The sequence below is a fragment of the Pteropus alecto genome, unplaced genomic scaffold (genome assembly GCF_000325575.1).
Source record: "Pteropus alecto unplaced genomic scaffold, ASM32557v1 scaffold78, whole genome shotgun sequence".
NCBI lineage: Eukaryota > Metazoa > Chordata > Mammalia > Chiroptera > Pteropodidae > Pteropus > Pteropus alecto.
Window position 1 is genome coordinate 4,372,650 of NW_006443124.1, and position 12,550 is coordinate 4,385,199.

The 12,550-nt window shown below is 37.2% G+C and overlaps 1 protein-coding gene across 2 annotated transcripts in view; it reads left to right on the plus strand.

The window, feature by feature from the left end:
- Positions 1-12,550, plus strand: part of DIAPH1 (diaphanous related formin 1) — an 84,863-nt gene that overhangs the window by 2,039 nt on the left and 70,274 nt on the right. The gene's annotated exons all lie outside the window — the stretch shown is intronic.

Sequence of the window (12,550 nt, forward strand, 5' to 3'; positions counted from 1 at the left end):
ATAGTGACCTTTGTGACTTGTTAATGTTTTTCAAGTCCCTAATAGAATTTTATATGTGTTTTTGTTTTATATAACACTTGCGTGCTTCCTGAATGTGTGAAATCTACTAAGTGCGTGGTGCTGAAAGGTGTGATACCTCAGGAAATAACTCCTTTTCACCTGTTTTTTGGAAAGTCCGGGAAGTCTTGCATATGCTGAGTGGATTTGGCTCAGAGTTGTTGGTATTTGCTTTAGAGAGGGTGGGGCTGAACCAAGTTCTCCTTTTCTTTCTGAGGTACTGGTCTTAACCCTTAACTTACTGAATTTTAAAAAACATATAGTGCAGGTAGGAAGGAGAATTGCATTAGCAGTTAGGGGATTGTAAAGTTTCCGGGAAAGCTGTGCTTCTTAACCTTTTTATTGCCAACTATAACATACCTCAAGGCATCAGAATATTGTCTCCTTCATTGCCCTTTTTATGAAAAATCTGTGGAAATGATAGACTAGGAGGAGCATTGCAATTCACTTCTCTTTGTGGGTGGGTGGAGTGGGCGAGATTGCTAGTGTGCTTTTGTTATCCAAGGCTTAGTTTTCTTGAACTACAGGCTAAAAGTGAACTCAGAGCTGTTTGCTTGCTCCACCTTTTCTACAGTGTGTGTCCTCTGGAACCCCATTAAGAGTGTACTTTATAAAACTTCACTGGTTTGTCTTCCGTGTGCAGGAAGGTTATTTGCATCCAAGGGGTTACTAATCCCTTTAGCTGCTACGTACCTTTTTTGGCTTATGCAGGTTGTAAGTGCAGATCAACTGGTGAGGACACAGAGCTCACACTCACAAATTGCCTAAGATCTGCTCTTATTCTCTGAGGCATCTTGTGTGGAAAGGAGATGGAGTCTAAGTTGAAAAGTGGTTGGGCATCATCTTTTAAAAATATATGGTTGTGAGAGATGCTGACGTGTGTGGCTGGAGCCAGGCTGCCTGGTATTCCCCCTTGGTTCTTTATGAGTCTGTCTTCTCCTGGGCCATGAGCATATTCCTTCTCCAGCATTATTCTAGTTCCTTTTGGAAGTCCTGAAGATGAAGGAAAATAAATTCCAAATGAACAGAGTGTTTTCTGATTTTTCAGCAGTGATGGATGTGGGTGTCAAATAGACTGATTTCTGAAATATGTGTTAGGGGAATAAGTATAACCAGTATATTAGGAGACTATTCCTACATTGTATAGACTCTGTGTTTTCTCATACATTCAAGAAATTGATCTGTTCTAAGAAAGAATATTGCTACCTGTTTCAGCTAGGAGCATAACTTTGTAAAATACGAGTTTCAGTGTGGGATTAGAGAAAATAAAAGGTAGATAATTTTTAAAATCTTGTTTAATTTCGGATGCCTATGTTGAATTATTACCAGGTTGCAGTTTCATGCCCTTCTAAAAGCAAAATGATAGTGAAAGTATAAATGTTTAGTTGTAGATCCCTGTCCAAAATGACAGCAGTTAAAGGTGAAGGATGTCAGGCAGGATTTTAAACAGATATTAGAAAAGGTAGAGAATATAAAAGAAGTGGAGTTGTTTGTGCAGATTTCTGCTTCTCTTAAAGGAGGCATTACTTTTGATACCAAAGTTCACAGAAAATGAAGGAGTATATAGAGAGCTTCATACAAGTCATTTTTTTTTTCCTTTTTCAAAAGATGATAAACACAGGGATTACTTAGTTTGGAAAGCAGGAGGGAAGCCTACAGGAATGTTGTGGAGGTGCTTAAGATGACAGGATGATACCTTAGAAATTCTGCCCTTCTTGCTGACTCGTCTTTAAAGACAGCTCAAGGATCCACTTGATAATGTTACATGTTTTTGTCTCAAAGGAAATCCTCCCTCACAGGAGGTAAAACTAAGAGAATGCCTCAGAATTAAAATCGCTGCCATGGGAGAGTTGGTAAACGTTAGAGTATTTTATAAAAAGAGTTGAAAATGTTATGACTTGTAAATTATGTTTATTATAAAAGCTAATTAGTAATAAGTGAGAAGTGATTTAACTTTGTCGATGGGCATATGGGTCAGAAGAGAGTAATTTTATTTCTTGTATGATAAAATAACCTTTTGCTATCCCCTGGGGCCCTCGGTGTATTTTATAAATGAATTGCCAAGTTATTCTTGGAGAGTTATATTTTCAGTGAAATGTAATAGAGGCTTAAAAAGTAAGCTTATGCCACATATGATTTAGAACAGGTTAAAATCATGTTTATTAACAAGAAATACTGGGTATTATATAAGGTTTGTATATGCAAATGGGTTTTCTCCCATTTTATGTCTCATTCATGGTTACAAAAAGCATTCCCATTTGAAACAAACTTTGCTTTTTGTTTATAATAAAGTGTTTTTCTTTATTATGTCGAACCCCCTATTCCCAACCACTTTTGTTTGAAAGCTCTGGGAAAAAATTCACCTCTTACTAACCAGCAAAGTGGGTGTTTGCTCTTGGGGTTCAGTGAGACAAAGCCAACTCTCTCCCTGTGCCCAGCTGCCTGTCATCCCTCCCTCTTTGTTTTTAGTCCCTCCCTGCTTCTATAGGGGCTGGTTCAAGTTTCAGTGATTAGCTAGCCAGGCTTTTGAGGAATCAGGACAGTAAAAGCTGTTGATACTAAAATTTCTTAAAACCCCAAAGCTAAAATTGAAAAGTAAAGAATATTTTACCAGGAGCATATTTTACCCTTTTTTCAACCTGTCTTTTTTTTTTAAACAGTTTTTAGAATCAAGTAATCCTTTTTAAGGAAGTAAAAGAATTACTGAAGAAAAAGACAAATATTGAGACCAGTATTTTAATGAATTTTACCACCAATTACTGGATAACTCTGGGTGAATCATTGTTCTTCCAACTCTGAGATTCTTACTTCCATTCATTGATTAAAGCTTTCTGTGAATGGCAGTCTTAAATTTTAGAGTTGGAAGGGACTTCAAATGTCATCGAGCCCAGACACCCACTCAGTGCAGCAGTCTTTACAGCTGTGGGTTGGAAGCATCGAGGGGCTAAGGAGTGAATGGAGGAAGAGAAGCACACGGTTTGGATTCTACATTTCCTTTAGTAAATTTCAGAATCTTGGAGTAGCTGGAGTTGTAGAAAGGGATTATATAGGAGAAACAGATACACTTCTAGAAGATATAAGACTGAGAGAGAAAGAATTGAAGAAACTGGCTCTCTGTTGCTTGACTCTGACAATTAAAGAGTGTCAATTTGTCCTTTAAATATTTGCTTAAATTTCTTTCCTCTGAGAGAGAGACAGAATAGATTAAGGGGACACAAAGGAGAATAAGCTTAATGGAACTGAATTAAGAGAAACACATGGCATTCTTCTGTGGAAGCATTTTTATATAGAATAAGGGAAATTCCATCCTTGGTGGTGGTTATAAGTGGTCCTTAGGCAGTAGCTACTTTGGCATTTTGTTAGGGTAGCAGATACAGGTAGAGTTTATGGTGGCCTGGATTATTTTTCTGGAATTCTGATTCTGTGACTTTTTCCCTGTTTTAGGAATAGTACTGTGTGTAAGCACGGGATTTGTTTTCTTTTAAGATTTAACATTCTTTAAGGACCCAACAGAGGGTGGTTTAGAAACCTTTGCTCCTGAATGTCACAGAAAACCGAGGAGTAGACCTCAGTAGTGGACATATATTTCAGATATAGCTGCCCTTTTTTTTTCTTTTCTTTTTTCTTTTTAGTGTTAGCTCTTCAGGATCAGATAAAAAATAATCCTCACTTCCCTTTTTTAAAAATTATCTGGGGTAGCTCACATTTTATTTAGGGGTCTTCACCTTTTTTTGTGCCACAGAGCCTTTGGACATCACCCCCCTCCCTTTTTTTATAGCTCTATTTACTGTAATTAACATACAGTAAACTGCATATATTTAGTGCTCAATTTGTGAAACCGTTACCACAATCAAGATACTATATCCAGTACCCTCAAAAGTTTCCTCCTGCCGCTTTGTAATCTCTCCTTGTCCTTCCTTCCTGTGCCTCCATCCCTAGGTAACCACTGATTTGCTTTTTGTAACTATAGATTAGTTTGTATTTTTTAGAAGTTTATATAAATGGAGTCATACAATATAAACCCTTTTTCCTGGCTTCTTTCAGCATAGTATATGTTGTTACATTTATTAGTAGCTCATTCTTTTTTTTTTTGCCAAATAGTATTACATTGTATGGATTTACCATAATTTGTTTAATTTACCTGTTGGTAGGCATTTGGGTTGTTTCTAGGCTTTGTGTTTTTGTTTTTTGCTATGTACATTCGTATACAAGTTTTGGTCTGGACATATGCCTGTATTTCTCTTGTGAATACTGAGGAGTAGAATGAGTAGGTCATATGGTAGGTCTGTATTTAACTTTTTAAAGAAATTTCCAAACTGTTTTCCAAAGTGGTTGTACCGTTTTACATTGATCAGTCTTAAAGTTTAGCCATTTTGGTGGATATGTAGTTGTATCTCAGTGTGGCTTTAATTTGCATTTCCTTGTTGTTGTTAATCCCCTTTTTATGTGCTTATTTGCTATCTGTAAATTCCTTGAAGTGTTCAAAATTTTTGTCCATTTAACATTTTTATTATAGCCTAAATACCAGTCCTTTGTTGGATATAGGTTTTGAAAACATTTTCTTCTTCCTGTGACTTGCCTTTTCATTTTCTTAACAGTGTGAAAGGCGAAAGTTTTCAATTTTGATGAAGTCCAATTAATCTTTTTCCTTCTTGCTTTTTGTGTCATATTTCAAAAATCTTTGCTAAAATTAGTCACTAAGGTTTTCTCCTCCCTTTTATAAGTTTTATAGATTAGCTCAAATTCTCCTCTTTTCTACCGTGGATTTATGAGTTATATTCTATACGTTGGCTTTAGGGTATAAATTTTCACTTGTAGGCAAGACAGAACATTTCTGATACTCTTTGGATTGGGGACCTTTGAGATCCCATTTGTCCTGGGATCATTTTCATCTTCTTATGTGGTATTAGAAACCTTTTGTTTGCCTGTACTCAGTGTGCTACAAGTTGTATAATCTCAGTCTATCTATAAATATTAATGAATGTTCAGCATCTTTATAGATAGGAAGATTGATTCATACCAGACTGGAACGACAGGGAGTAATAATAACAATAACAGTAATAATAGCAGTTGTTGCATACTGATTATAGCCCTAGCACTGTGCTAAAGAGCTTTAGATTCATTATCTCATTAATCTCTACATCAGCCTTATAAAATATAGGGCACTGTTGTTGTTCCTGTTTTATGGGTAATTAAACTGAAACTCAGATCAAGCAGCTTGCTTTAGGTCATAGAACTGGGATTCAAACCTAGGTCTAACTGACTAAAACAAAAAACCCATGTTCTTATTCACCACATTGTACAGACAGTTTACGTGTGTCCAGTTTTTGCACCTGCAGTATAAAAGAGTATTCACCTCTAGGAATTTCTTAGATAATTTTGATATCTCTTTCGAGTCCTTTGACAACTGCAGTTTGTTAAAACTGAACTCTCCTTCAGTCTAATTGGTGGGAAAAAAGTATTGGGTCTAGATGTACAAAGTGCAGTGGCTAAATACCTAACTGCTTTTTGCATTAGTAATTTAGACTTTGAAACCATTGCAAGAATCTTAATTAAACCTTTCTTATCTTAGGCATGAAAAAGTAGCTGGAAAACCTATCTTTCCCCTGACTCATGAGTTATTAAAAAATTGTCTAAATTATTATTTTTTGAAATGTAACCTTGTCTCTTTTGTAAGTAGAACAGCTCTAACAGCATCACCTGTCAGGAATCTTAGTTGTTTAAATTGCTGAGAGCGGCAAGTAGTGGTGACAGAGATGAGGAGAGGAGGAAGCTGTTGTTAGACTATCTCTTTAGTTATCTTTTCTATATTTTAGAATTGGCATATGGCATTCTTAAAGACCTCTCTTTGTGGCCCTGACACTTGACCATAAGAATTACAAATAGCTAATAACTCCAGGGTCTCTTCTGAGTCTGGGGACTGTAGAAGTTTGTTCTTTAGATCTGGCAGTTATTTGCCTGTGGTTAATAATTAAGACATTACTGCAGAGATTCAGGGACCCGGAACTAGGATTTTTCTGTATGAATAGTGGCAAAGAGTAGAAAATAGTTTCTCTTGTTTGTCCGAATCTACATGGATCTACTCTAGATCCACAAGGCTGAACATCAAAAAGTCATGTGGTTGTCCTGTCAGGTTCAGTCCTTGCTTTTTAAAAGATTATATTTTCAGCCAGGTCTAGAAGAGTGGGTAGGAAAAGTTCTAAAGCCATGAACATGTACTTTAAAAGCTGTAGAAATTCAGAGAAGTAAAAGAACTAAGTGGAAAGATTACTCAACTGAGAGTCAGAAGACCTAGGTTTCAGAATCTTAGAATGCTGGCAGTGAAAGGTTGCTAAAAAGCTTTTAATTCAAACCTTTTATTTTATAGATTAAGAAATGTGGGCCTAGAGATGTGATCTGCCCAAATTTTCAACTAGGTCTAAGACTGGAACCCCCATCTCCTACTCCCTCTGCAGTATTTCCACGTATTGCTGCTTAGTCTGACTTTGCTACTAATTAATGTGAACTCTCGGGAAGTCACTCCACTTTTCTTGTAAAATTAGAGAGTTAGCATGTATGATTTCAAAGGTCTATACTAATGTCCCAAATTCTATAAATGATCCAGAATATAATTGCGGGTAGTGCTCGTTAGCTTCATAGAAGATGGGAGATATGACAGGTCTTGGAAGGAAATCCAAAGATTTGTAGGGAAGAGGAAGAGGGAAGGGATTTCATGGGATGGGGAGCAGTGCAAACAGAGGCTCAGGGATATGAATGTGTGGCTGTAGCAAAGAGAAATGGTTGGGTTTGTAGAGATTATTTGAGTCCTGGGAAGGGTTTTTAGGTTCTCTTTCTGGACAAACCTGAAGAAAGCAGTACTGAAAATTAGCATTTTGTAACATGTCATGAGGAATGTTGGTGCATTTTTGGTCCTGTGAATACATCATGGTGACAGTAAATCAACATATCCAAGAATGAATGGATTAGTGTTAAGGTTCCAGCAAATCATTTCTATTACCTAGATGGAGTTTAGAAGGTTCAGTTTGTTTGATTTCCGGTCCTTATAAATTTTAATACATCCCTCTGTTCAGACTGTCAGTGATTAGATTTCAAAAAATGTGTCTTTCTTCAGCTAGCCAAATTGTGGGCTTAAGTGGGAAGTGCCATTGTGTGAACAGTCCGAGCCTATCTTTGGGCCCTGTTGTTTCTTCTAAACATTCTATAGTATAGTGCAGTATAGGTTTTGAGTGCATGCTTATTTGAAGTGTTCTTTAGTCTTTCATGAATGTAAAAAAGTATAGAGGGAGGGAGGGAGGAAGGGAGGCAGAGAAAGAGAGAATGAATGAATGAATGAATGAATCTTTTTTTGGGAGGTCTTATCTCCCATCTAGCTTGTAAAGTGGTTAAGAGCAGTGGTGGTATTTAGCTCACGTTAGCAATATCCTTTTATGTATTTTAGTTTTAATGCAATCTTAGGATTATTTTCAAAGTTCTCAGTTTCTTTGGTCTGATGTGGGAGATTTGACAGCTTTGAAAACATTAGTAGTCCTCTCAAAAGGTAGCTATGAGGCAGAGAGAATCACTAATGTAACTATATCCGGCCAGAAGAACTCTGTTGAGAAAAAATTATTATTTCTCTTTAGAGATAATATCTTATAGTTTTGTCTTGTGTCTAATGAAGGAACTTGTCTATAGGATTAAAAATCTCTGCATTAATTTCTGCAGTACATGGCTGCTATTATCATTATGAATGAGAACAGTATTTGACCCAGTGCTCTAGGGATTGTTAACATACATTTAAAGTGAATGATTGCTAAGTCTCCATGGTATTTGAATCTATTAGTATCACAATCTTACATGACAACAGAGAGGTTTACATAGAATGTTAAATAAAGAAGACAAGGATGAGTCTTTACATCCTCAGGAGTTCTCTGGATCTCCACAAAAAAATTCTAGTGGCAGTAGGAGTGCCCTATTTTTTTCTTGAACCGGTAGCCATAGAGTCCCTTCAATTCTTTCATTTGGTCATAGAAACAAAGTAATTTTGGACTCTTCTAAAATTATTTCATCATGCTTACATGGGGTCTACGGAGACATTTTTAGCTTTGTTGGTTTTTATGAAAGATGTGTGTCAGGCATAGAGGTTTCCAGTGATTTCTTGATTGTTATATTTTAAAAAGATGAGAGTTGGCTTTAGTTGGCAGCTCTTTGTATCCGCCAGGGCTTGTTCGTTTTACTTCTAGGTCCACGGATGACGTCTGTTTCCTGTGATTGAAACCACAAGAAGAAGTGGTGAGAAGCTGCTGTAGGATATGTGCTATCGGACAAGCAGCAGGCATTGGGCTGCCTTCAGAAAGAGCAGCAGTAGCTAAGCACAGTGTTCAGGGGCCTTTGAAGAGACCCCAGAAATGATATGACCCAGCTTCCTCTTAAAATGAGGATACTGAAGCCTAGAGGTGTTAAGTTGCTCAAGATCATGTAATTAGGTGATCTAGCTTTTAGACTCCACTAACTATTCATTATTCTTTCTCACATTGCGTTGTCACCCCTAAATTTTGTAACTGTGCCCTGCCAGAGTGTTTACTTAAACAGAGCACTGCTGGAGAAGAATAAATACTGGTGAGCATTTTGAATATGGGAATTGGATGATGTTGCTCTGCTTTTAGAAGCTGTGCTAATAATTTTTTATGCTTTTGTTTTTTCAGAAGAGACATATACATTTTCAAAATAAGAATATCTAAGAATGACAAATTTCTATTTTTCTTCTTAATTTTACATAGTATTTGAATATTCTAGTCATCACTATGCACAGATATTTTTACAATATTACAATTACAGTTTATACACTTTCTGCTTTTAAAACAGTGTATTATAAACATTTCCAGCTTTCTAATCTTTGCAAGTTGCTACTTTTATTTGAAATGGAAATGTAATTTTTATTAGAAAAGCGATCACATTTTTCCAAGGAAACCTAAATGTATATAAAAATAGAGTAAAACAATCTCCTACCTTGTTTTCCAGAAATTATAGTTATATTTAAATATAACCAAAGACAAAAATACATGATACATGGAAGTCTCTCTCGAGCCTAAGTACTTTCGCATGAAATTTTGTATATGTTTGTGTAATATATATAGTTCCACACAGTACAGTTGCTAGAAGTATCAGAAGGACTTTATTTTAACTCTTGTTTATATTTCTGGTATTGATGGAGGAGTAATGATACTTCACCCCATGTTCCCCTTTCTGCCCAGATTTTCTCAAAATAAAATCTTATTCTAGATTTGTAAAAGGCCAGAAAATGTTTACTATGGTTTCATAAGATCAAGTCTGGCTTTTTGAGTAGTAGTGTAATTTTTGGACCAGTTAAGCTATTATCAGTAGGCCGTGATTATTTCTGGGTATTCAGGAACAATGTGAGGATAGAAAAAAAGAGATGTAATCATCATTTAGAAATGAAGGGCTTGAGAGTGGGATTTAAAACAAGGTGGCCTCCTACTTGGTGCCTGTATATAGAAGCAGTATCAGCTGCAGGAACTTCCTGTCTACCAGGCCTTGGGTGTGTCAGACACGTGCCCTACTCTTGAGGAAGAGTAGATGTCCTGGTACTCACATCAGAACATGGGAGGAGAAGATGGTTGCTACGGAGATTGAGAAACAGTATTCCTGAGTCACTGTCTCCAAATGAATGGACAACACCCCTTTTTTAAAGGAGTAATCACAGTGTTTTCTCTAAGCTTCAGGCAGTAAAGAGAGAGGCCTAGTAAGCAAGTAAAGAACAAGTATCAGTATTTGGAGCTTGAGAAATTTGTTGAAACTTTGGTAAAATAGGTTAACATTAGTTATTTTCTGTGTATTTATTCTAAAGGTTTCTCAGAACCTTAGGGTGTTTGAAAGGGAGGAAGCTTTGCTGACTGTTCTTTCGCCAAGTGACAGAATGTGTGTGCACCTCCTTCCTGACAGCAAAAGAGATGGGCATGTCTGCCACACCTTATGATACTTGATAGGAAACTAGGACTTCCAGAACCTGAGCACTTTCTCTTTTGGTAGCTTGTTTTCCCAACCCACAAGTGCTTCATAGTGCAATGCACTGGCAGTTTGTTTGGATGGACTGGTAGGAGGAATGCAATGTTCCCAGTCTGGTTTCCACCTGTTCTGCTGAGCTGGAATAGTGAAACTTGAGTGGACTTTCCTTCTTGCCTCTAGGCTATCAGCTATCTAGGAGGCAGGCTGTGCCAGTCCCAGGGCTTCAAGATGTAGGCAAAAAGTTCCCTTAAGAGGCTTGCCTTCTTCGACTAATAGAAGATTATTAGAACATGTGTCAGATTGAATTCTACTATTCAGATAGTTTTCCCCTCATTTTAATTACAGTCAGGAAATGTGGTTTATTGGAAAGCAGACTCTCATCATCAGTTTTAGACAGTTGTCAGAGAAATTGAGTTTGTTGCATTTAATTTGTAAGTAAATTGTTTCAAGTTCATAAGTAACTTATTGAAGCATGAAATGGATTAGTTACCTAATGCTCTTTACAAGGCATTCCTAACTTGTGCTTGACATGTGTCACTGCCTGAATCTTTCAGGGCTCCCTGGGTGATTCTGAAAGGCAGGGGTATATTGAAAGAACTCTTTTAATTGGGAATAGAAGATCTTAGATTGTACTATGTTCCCTTCGTTGTCTCTTGTATGAATTCTAATGGGTTTAACTCTCCAATACTGAGTTTAGCAGTGGGGTTGCCAAGGCATGTGGAACTAAATGGATGAGCTGCTAGAGTCTTACTTATTCTTTTAGTGCTTTTTCCTTTGTGATCATGGAGAACATGGGTGTGCTATCTCCATTTCTGGGGACCACTAGATAATCTCCAGTTTTCTTTGCCTTAAACACATTTAACTTTATAATGTTCAATTAGCTTTATAGTTCATACTTTTCAATTCCTGGTCATTTTGTGCTTCTCTTAGAATTCATTTCCTCTGACATATTCCTTTTCTTTTTTGAAGGGGCTGCTTCAGTTCTACACAACTCCCGTTTAGGCTGTTGGCACCAATAAGTAGTGATGTCAGAATCTATTTTGTTGCTCTGTAAATCAGTGGTCCCTAGCCTTTTTGGCACCAGAGACCAGTGCTCCTATCAGAAGCTAATAATGCCTGATGATCTGAGGCAGAGCTGAGGCGGTGATGCTAGCGCTGGAGAATGGCTGCAAATACAGATGAAGCTTCGCTGCTTCCCTGCCGCTCACCTCCTGCTGTGTGGCCCAGTTCCTCACAGGCCACAGTCCAGTACCGGTCCACGGCCCGGGTGTTGGGGATCCCTGCTATAAATGGTAAATGAGATATTGACTTATTCAATGCCATCCTTGGGCCATTCCTTGAAAATGGAAGAGAATGTTCTCTACATTTGAAGATACCCATTATATCCTTCTCTTTAGTTCTAATTGATTTCTGTGTAAGGAGTGGGAATTAAAGGGAGACCAGCAAGTTTCATTAGTTCCATCCTCATATATTATTTACCTTTTACAAAGCACTTTGCAAAACAGAGTGCTTTAAATCCATTTTATTATTTATTCTTCACACTAGTTCTATGAGACAACATAGTCTAAAGATAGGAAGACTGTAACTGTGGTAGATGAAAAGAAAAGCTTACCCTGCCTTTACTGTCTTTTAGTGGAAATGTGACATGTTCTGTGGCAAAGCTAGAATAGGATTCATTGGTGATTGAATTCAAATCCATGTTATGACCTCTGTTGCCTCACTATTCTAAGGAACTGAATGTCCATCCTGTGATAGAATAAATAAGTGAGTCAGAGCCAGACCCTGCTCTCTGTTCTGTATGGTTCCGAATGACAGATACCTTACCTGATGCTTCCTAGGTAGGTAGATTAGGATCAGAAAGAAAATTGTTTTTGGTTGCAGTGACACTTCCCATTTTAACTAGTATCTTTACTGAACGTTTATTGCTTTTCAGGGGAGATGGAAGACTCCCTAGGTGACATGTGTCCCCTAATTGAATATTTTCCCCAAATACAACTAACAAATATGTTGTGGGTTGGCATATGGGCTGAAGTACCCATCAGGGCAGACATTCATAGGGCAAGATATTACTCTTGAAGGTTTGGTCTGATAGCTTAGTGAGCTGTCTATGTCAGTCATACTGTACTGTCATAAACCCTGACTTGACACTTTTCCTCAGTTTGCTCAATTTGAATAAAGTAATGAGTGAATCGTGCTTAGGATGATGCTCTTAAGTCTATAGTGATGTTAACTTTAAAAATATTAAATATTGGGCACATCAAGTGAACAAGACATGGTTCCTGCCCCCAGTCAACTTGCGGTCTGGTCCACAGAAAGTTACAAAAATGTCTGAAGAAGGATCTGATATAAAATATTTAGAGCCTGGCGTGGGTAAGGGCTTTAGTTCGTTTTGCGAAATGATTGACTATGGCTAAGTATATAATTATGGATAAGGAATAGCTTTTGCCATGTTTTTTGTTTGTTTGTTTTTGTTTTTGTTTTTTTTTTT